The 7440-nt window shown below is 40.1% G+C and overlaps 1 long non-coding RNA gene across 1 annotated transcript; it reads right to left on the reverse strand.

Annotated features, from left to right (window-relative positions):
- Positions 1 to 1072: 1072 nt before the first annotated feature.
- On the reverse strand, positions 1073 to 6948 carry LOC116569391. Its single transcript, XR_004277008.1, has 3 exons — positions 6865 to 6948; positions 1550 to 1617; positions 1073 to 1431 (listed from the first exon to the last, which is right to left on the reverse strand). It is a non-coding gene; the product is annotated as an uncharacterized LOC116569391 (long non-coding RNA).
- Between the last annotated feature and the right edge of the window lie 492 nt (positions 6949 to 7440).

Below are 7440 nucleotides of genomic sequence, written 5' to 3' on the forward strand. Positions count from 1 at the left end.
ATGAAGAACACGATTGTGTGTAAGACTTTGTTTTTGTTTGTTTGTACCATGGAAATGTTTTCGAACAAGCTAAGTGATGTTAAGATGATGTCGGTTATCAAGTTCATCCACCAGCTCGCCCTTAAAAGGCATGAAGCCGGCTCTCTTCTTTCTGGTACCTGGGACCCACGGTAGCCCACCCAGATTGGGGGGTGGGGCTGAGGTGGCCATAGGGCAACAGAGGCAGAGAGTACAGGACCGGTCCCTTAGGGTGCACTGAATCACTGTTGAAGTCATTGGTGGAGAATGTGTCTCGTCTTCTAGTTCCTTGCCCGGACTCTAATCATTGGAGCCCGCATCACACACAGCACTCCGGAGTCGCCGCCTTCAACAGCCATGTCTTAGGGGGGTGCACGTGGGGCAATCAAGACTATTGAGAACCTAAGTTAAGGTTATTGCTTCCAGCCGCACACATTCCACTCGCAGGCTGATTAGTACACTGAAGAGCTCTCATTGACATTTCGTGGTTTAACATAAAGATTTCTTGTGCATAGCTCAGGAAAGAGAGACAGATTTTCAAACAGCTGTCTAATATCTCTGTCAACATAGAAATTAAATAGATTTAGGAACTTCAGAAAAACATACGCACGTTTAATGCCCAGTAATGATCAATTCCAATTTCCAGTTGCAGAAATAGGAATTGTTTTCAATGTGTTCTGTGGGTTATTCCAAATAAACATCTGGCATCGTTTTATTCCTTTTTAATCATTTGAATGGTGATATTATAGGTCTATCTATTTCTTTGTCCAGCTATAGAGCTGATGATACTATGAAGATATCGAAATGATTCCATGTCTCTGTCATCTTTCAAATGAAAACATTACATTGTTTTAAAGCAAGCATTTTACGTGTAGCATGTATCAACTTTGGATCGCAAACTTCCACCAGCTCAGTAGCATTCTTTTTTTTTTTTTCTTTACCAATAATAATGAAAGACAGAAACACTATCTTGCCTTCAGGTAATGAAACGGGTTTGTGTTTGAAGGAGAACAACCCTTTGCTTTCCAACTTGGGGAGATAATGCACACGGAAGAATGTTCCAAAACTCCACACTTGGGTGTAATGTTCTTTTAGTTGACTTCTTAGTCTCAGCCAGTCAGAGGGACAATCCTCATACAGGCAGCTTGTACAGAGAGATGAGAAATTTTGCGGGGTCTGGGTCCAAATCCTGGATCTGCTCCATTCTGACTTTGTGACCTTGATCAACATGGTTCACTTCTCAGAGTCCCAGGTTCTTTATCTCCAGGGCAGATGAACAATGACCCATTATTAAACAAAATGCTGAGGTTGGAGCATCTCCATATACTGTACACAGTAGGCGCCGAAGAGAGAATAGCCATCCTTGTAATTGAGGACGGATCCAAGCCCACAGATCCTGCACTGCAGCCTACTCTGATAAAGGAAGTTGAACGGAGGAAACAGGCTGAGCTGAATTGGGCTGTGTACCTGCAAAGGTAATCCATTTATTTCTCTGTCAATTGTTATAATAATAAGAGCAAGAGCAAACTACCTGGAGTCCAGTGGCCCAAACTGTTCCTCTCTCAGAGGGGTTCCTCAAAAAAATGAGCAGTCCAGCTCCTGTTCAAGAAGAAAACATGGGAATTCAGAACCGCCGAGGGCAATAGAAAGTAATCCAAATTAGAGATCATTTTAATAAGAGGTCACTTTGGAACTCCAAGGACAGTTTTAGTAATAGCTGATTTAGACTAGTGTGAGATTGTAAACAAAACATGCCTCCAGTCTCTAAGTCCTATGGCTTCTTTCGGGTGTTTTGAGGAAGCACAGCCGTTCATACAGCTGTATTTCCTTCATACAGCGGTGAGTTACAGCTCACCGTGGTGACGGGCCACGGGCCCATTGTGCATCTGGGCCGATCAAAGGCGATACGATATTCCATAAAACTTAGTATGACGTGTTTGTTCTACTGCATTCGGTGTTCTGTCTCCTAGACAAGGGCTGTGCCCACATTCCTCAGCATCGGATAATATTCCAAATGCCACTTGCTTTACCCAAATCAAGGCTTTAAAAGTGGCAGTCCTATTTTCTGTACTCATGGGTGACATGGAATGTGGACAAAGAGCTTTGGATCCCAATCCTGGTTCTCTTCTATCCTGACCATGTGACCAGTTCCCTTATCCGAGCAACGGGAATAATTGTGGTGGGTGCCTCATGGGGGGAAGAAAACCAAGCCAAAGCCTATGATATGTTTTGTCTACCGCCTGGCACACCGTGACTGCCCACCGAAATGATGGAGTCAACAGTCGCTGCTTAGAAATACGTTATACAGACTCTAATAGAAAGGAGAATGGGTCATTCGTTTTAGCAAAGTTAGATTTGCTTTAGGCTGAGGCTGCTGGAGGTAGATAGGCCTTTTGAAAGAGTCACAGAATTAATGCTGGCCCACAAATCTGAGACCCAGAAATAAGTAGGAAAAGCTCAAAGAACATTATTTGCTCTCCCTTTTACTTCCTTTTGAGTCTGCTCTTCAAAAGAAGCCATCTTTGGGGCGCCTGGGTGGCGCATGGGTTAAAGCCTCTGCCTTCGGCTCTGATCATGATCCCAGGGTGTTTTTTGTGTGTTTTTTTTGTGTGTCTTTCTGTGTGATTGTGTGTTTCTTCTCCTTAAATCTGGGATCGAACCCTGCATTGGGCTCTCTGCTCAGCGGGGTGTCTGCTTCCCCCCCTCCCGCCCTGCCTGCCTCTCTTCCTACTTGTGATCTCTGTCAAATAAAAAAAATAAAATCTTTAAAAAAAAAAAAAGCCACCTTCAAGGATACCCCTTTCCCCGCCGTCCTGAGATAACACTGTTGTGTGTTTTGTGTTAATCATTCTCCTGCTATACCTAAAATTTTCTGCATATCTCTGAAAGAGGTATTTTTTAGATTTGCCTCCATTTGCTCTTTTCGCTTGACATTCTATCTGTGAAACTCACCCATGTCGTTGTCCGTGGTCCTCACTTACTTACCTTCACTGCCGTGCTCCTGGCTACAAATATAGCACAGTGTGTTCATCCAACCCATTGCTTATGGACATCCGTGTTCTTTCTAGTCTTTGCTCCTGTGAGCATTCTTACACGTCTCCTGTCACTGGCATGCAATAGTTTTACAAGGATACTTACGATGAACAATTTTAGAACTTTACTGAATTCCATACCTGTTGAGATGATTGTGTGTTTTTTCTCCTTAACTCTCTTGATGTAGTAAATTAAAGTGAAAATTTTTCCTAATATTGAACCATTGGTGAATTTCTGGAGTAAACTCTACTTGATCTCTTATTGGTTAAAGAATTTTTTTACTTTTATTTTATTTAGTATTTATAGATCACAATCTGTCTTTATCTAGATTTGATATCAAGATTATACCAACCTCAATAAATTACTTAAAAAGTCTTTCCCTCTCTTCCTTCCTTTCTATCTTCCTTCTTTCCTTCCTTTTTCTTTTCTTTTTTTTAATGCTTTTAGAAAACCTTGTGTAACATAACAATCATTTGTTTCTTGAAGTTTTCCTTGTGAAAACATTTGAATGGTTATTTTTTTTTAAAAGATTTTATTTATTTGTCAGAGAGAGAGAGAGCGCGCACACAGGCAGACAGACTGGTAGGCAGAGGCAGAGGGAGAAGCAGGCTCCCTGCCGAGCAAGGAGCCCGATGTGGGACTCGATCCCAGGACACTGGGATCATGACCTGAGCTGAAGGCAGCTGCTTGACCAACTGAGCCACCCAGGCGTCCCTTGAATGGTTATTTAACTAGATTCCCTTCTTATTCAAAAGCAGTTATATATTTCTAGAGATTTGTCCACTTTACCTATATGTTCAAATGTGCCAGCACAGAATTGTCTAAAATATTCTCTTAGGTCTGCTAACACCTATAGCTTATTCCTTTTTCTCATTCTTACCATTGTTAATCAACGTCTCTCTCTTTTCAAAATGAGCCTTGCCAGGGCTTGCCCACATTGTTAATCTTTGTAAAGAACAACTTTTTAGCATAATCAGCCTCTCTGGAGTATTTCTGTCATTCTTATTTCATTAGTTTCTGCTTTTTAATATTCCCTTTCTTCTACTTTAAGTTTATTGTGCTGTTATTTTTCTAATTTTTTATATCTTTAAGTCCTTTTTCTCTCTAATACATGTTTATCTCTATGAAAGTACCACTTCCACTGTATCCCACAAGATTTTAAAAAATTAAACCACTGGGGGGTGCCTGAGTGGCTCAGTCAGTTGAGCGTCCAGCTCTTGGTTTCAGCTCAGGTCATGGTCTCAGGACCTACATCAGGCTGTGCACGCAGTGGGGAATCTGCTTGAAATTCTCTCTCTCCCTCTCCCTCTGACCCTCCTCCTGTTCTCTCTCTCTTTCAAATAAATAAATAAATCTTTAAAAAAAAATTAAACCCTTTATTTTGAGATGGTTATGGATTCACACACTGTCGTAAGAAATAATTCAGAGAGAGCACTTCTACACTTTGTCCAGTTTCCCCAGTAGTAACATCTTTTTTTTTTTTTAAGATTTTATTTATTTATTTGACAGACAGAAATCACAAGTAGGCAGAGAGGCAGGCGGGGGTGGGGGGAAGCAGGCCCCCCGCTGAGCAGAGAGCTTGATGTGGGGCTGGATCCCAGGACCCTGGGATCATGACCTGAGCTGAAGGCAGAGGCTTTAACCCCCTGAGCCACCCAGGTACCCCTCCCCAGTGGTAACATCTTATAAAACTTCAGCACCATATCACAACCAGGATATCAACACTGACACAGCCAAGGCACAGAATGTTTTCATCTCTGCAGGGGTCCTTCGTGTTGCTCTTCTCATGGTCAGTCTAGTTTTCTTCCTGCCTCCATCATCTCCTTAACTCCTGGCAACAACTAACCTGTTGCCCATTTGTTTAATTTTGTCCTCTCAAGAATGTTATATAAGTGAAATTACACAATATGAAACCTCTGGGGATTGGCTTCTTTCATAACTCTCTGCACATGTCTCTAGACTATAGGATGTATCCATAATCAAAACTTGTTCTTTCTTACTCTGAATACTATTCCATTGTATGAATGTACCAAGTTTGTTCCACCTTTGATGCATTGAGAGGTATTTGGGCTGCTTCTTCTTTGCACATTACCAATCAAGCTGCCATGAACATTGACATACAGGTTTTGTTTGAACATGAATTTTCATTTCTCTGGGATAAATCCGCAGGACTGCAATTGTTGGGTCATATGGTAGTTGCATGTTTAGTTTTTTGAAGGAATTGCTAAACTGTTTTTTGAAGTGGCAGTTCTACATTTTACATTCTTACCAGTAATGTAGTAATGGAGTGATCCAGTTTCTTTGCATCCTCATCAGCATTTGGTGTTGTTGCTTTTTTTTTTTAAATTTTACCTGTTCTGATAGGATTGTATTGATAACTCATTATAATTTTAATTTGCATTTCCCTAGATTAATGATGTTAAACATCTTCTCATGTGCTTATTTTTCATCTGCATATATTTTTCAGTAAATATCTCTACACTTCATTTGCCCATGTTCTAATTGATTAGTTTGATTTTTGCTATTGAGCTTTGAGACTTCTTTATATATTCTAGATACTACTAGTTCTTCATTCCACAAGTTTTATTGATAATATTTCTCTTGTTTATTTTTTTTCATTTTGAGCATCTTCTCATTTTCACCAAGAACTATGAGTAACAATGGGTACTTTAAAGCACATTCCTTAAATGTTCAAAACAAACAGATTTTTAGAAATTATCTTTTTGTAATTTATTTGTAATTTAATTTCATTGTTGTCAGTAAATGTGACTGGACACATACCAATTATTCGAAATTTGTCAATATTTGCCTTTGGCTTATAAGGTGGTCAAATTCCATCATTATTTTCTGTGTGCTTGAAAATAACCTCTATTCTCTGGTATTAGAAATACTATTCAAAAGAAAAAGAAAAAGAAAGAAATACTATTGATATATGTCCATTAGATTAATCTTATGATGTCTAATTCATCTATATTCTTACTTTTTTCTCTTCTTAATTTATCAACCAATGAATGTCTCTCTCAATGACAGTTTGTCATTTCTTCTTATATTCTGTCAATTCTTAGTTTACATTTGGGGGGGAGGGGCAGACAAAATCTTAAGCAGGCTCCACACCCAGCATGGAGCCCAATGTAGGGCTCTATCTCACAATCATCCTGAGATCATGACCTAAGCCAAAATCAAGAGTTTGATGCTTAAACAACTAAGGCACCCAGGCGCCCCTGTGTTATGTATTTTGAAGATTTATTACTAAGTACAGACAATTTCCTAGCGAATTAAATCTTTTAAAAATATGTACTGACACTCATTATCTACAGTAATGCTTTTCACCTAAGGCCTATTTTCTCCAATATTAGTATGCTAGTTCTCTTTTGGTTCTTATGTACCTGTTGTGATAGAGTTGTTCCTCCAATTTGTTCTCCTCATCTTTTATGATATGATTCTTCTTCTCTCCTACTTTTAGCTGGAGACTTGAACTCCTGAGTAAAGACTACATTTCCAGGGCACCTGGGTGGCTCAGTGGGTTAAAGCCTCTGCCTTCAGCTCAGGTCATGATCCCAGAGTCCTGGGATCAAGCCCCGTATCAGGCTCTCTGCTCAGCAGGGAGCCTGCTTCCCTCTCTCTCTCTGCCTGCCTCTCTGCCTGATTGTGATCTCTCTCTGTCAAATAAATAAATAAAATCTTAAAAAACAAAACAAAACAAAAAAAGACTACATTTCCCAGCCTCCCTTGCAGCTAGATGTGGCCATGTGACTAAGTTCTGGCCAAAGAGACAAAAATAGATAAGTTGTTTGACAGCTTCAGAGAATCCACCTTAAGACGTAATACAGGATGTGTTGTTTCTTCTTCTTCATCCTTCCTTCCTCCTGCATCCTGAAATGCAGATGCTGCCATCTTGGACCTAATATGGAACCATGAAATGAAAAAACTCTAAGTTTCTGTTAGGAGGGAATGCTTTGGACACCAACACACAGGAGAGAAAAAGTAAATTTCTATGCTGTTTAAGCTACTGTCATTTGGAGTTTTCTGTTACTTGTAGACAATCCATTTCACAATGAATATATCTGTTGACTATTTTTCTTCCTTTTGCTTTAAAATTTCCATTTCTATATTTTATGGAAATTGACTATAAACACAACTTGACTTGAGTTGTTTTGTTTTGTTTGTTTTTGTTGCTGTTGTGTGTTCTCTTTAAGTTCAAATCCGATTTGATGGGGACGTCTGGGTGGCTCAGTGGGTTAAAGCCTCTGCCTTCGGCTCAGGTCATGATCCTGGGGTCCTGGGATTGAGCCGCATGTCGGGCTCTCTGCTTGGCGGGAAGCCTGCTTCCTCTCTCTGGCTGCCTTTCTGCCTACTTGTGATCTCTGTCTGTCAAATGAATAAAATCTT

This window comes from Mustela erminea, chromosome 11 (assembly GCF_009829155.1).
Source record: "Mustela erminea isolate mMusErm1 chromosome 11, mMusErm1.Pri, whole genome shotgun sequence".
Lineage (NCBI taxonomy): Eukaryota > Metazoa > Chordata > Mammalia > Carnivora > Mustelidae > Mustela > Mustela erminea.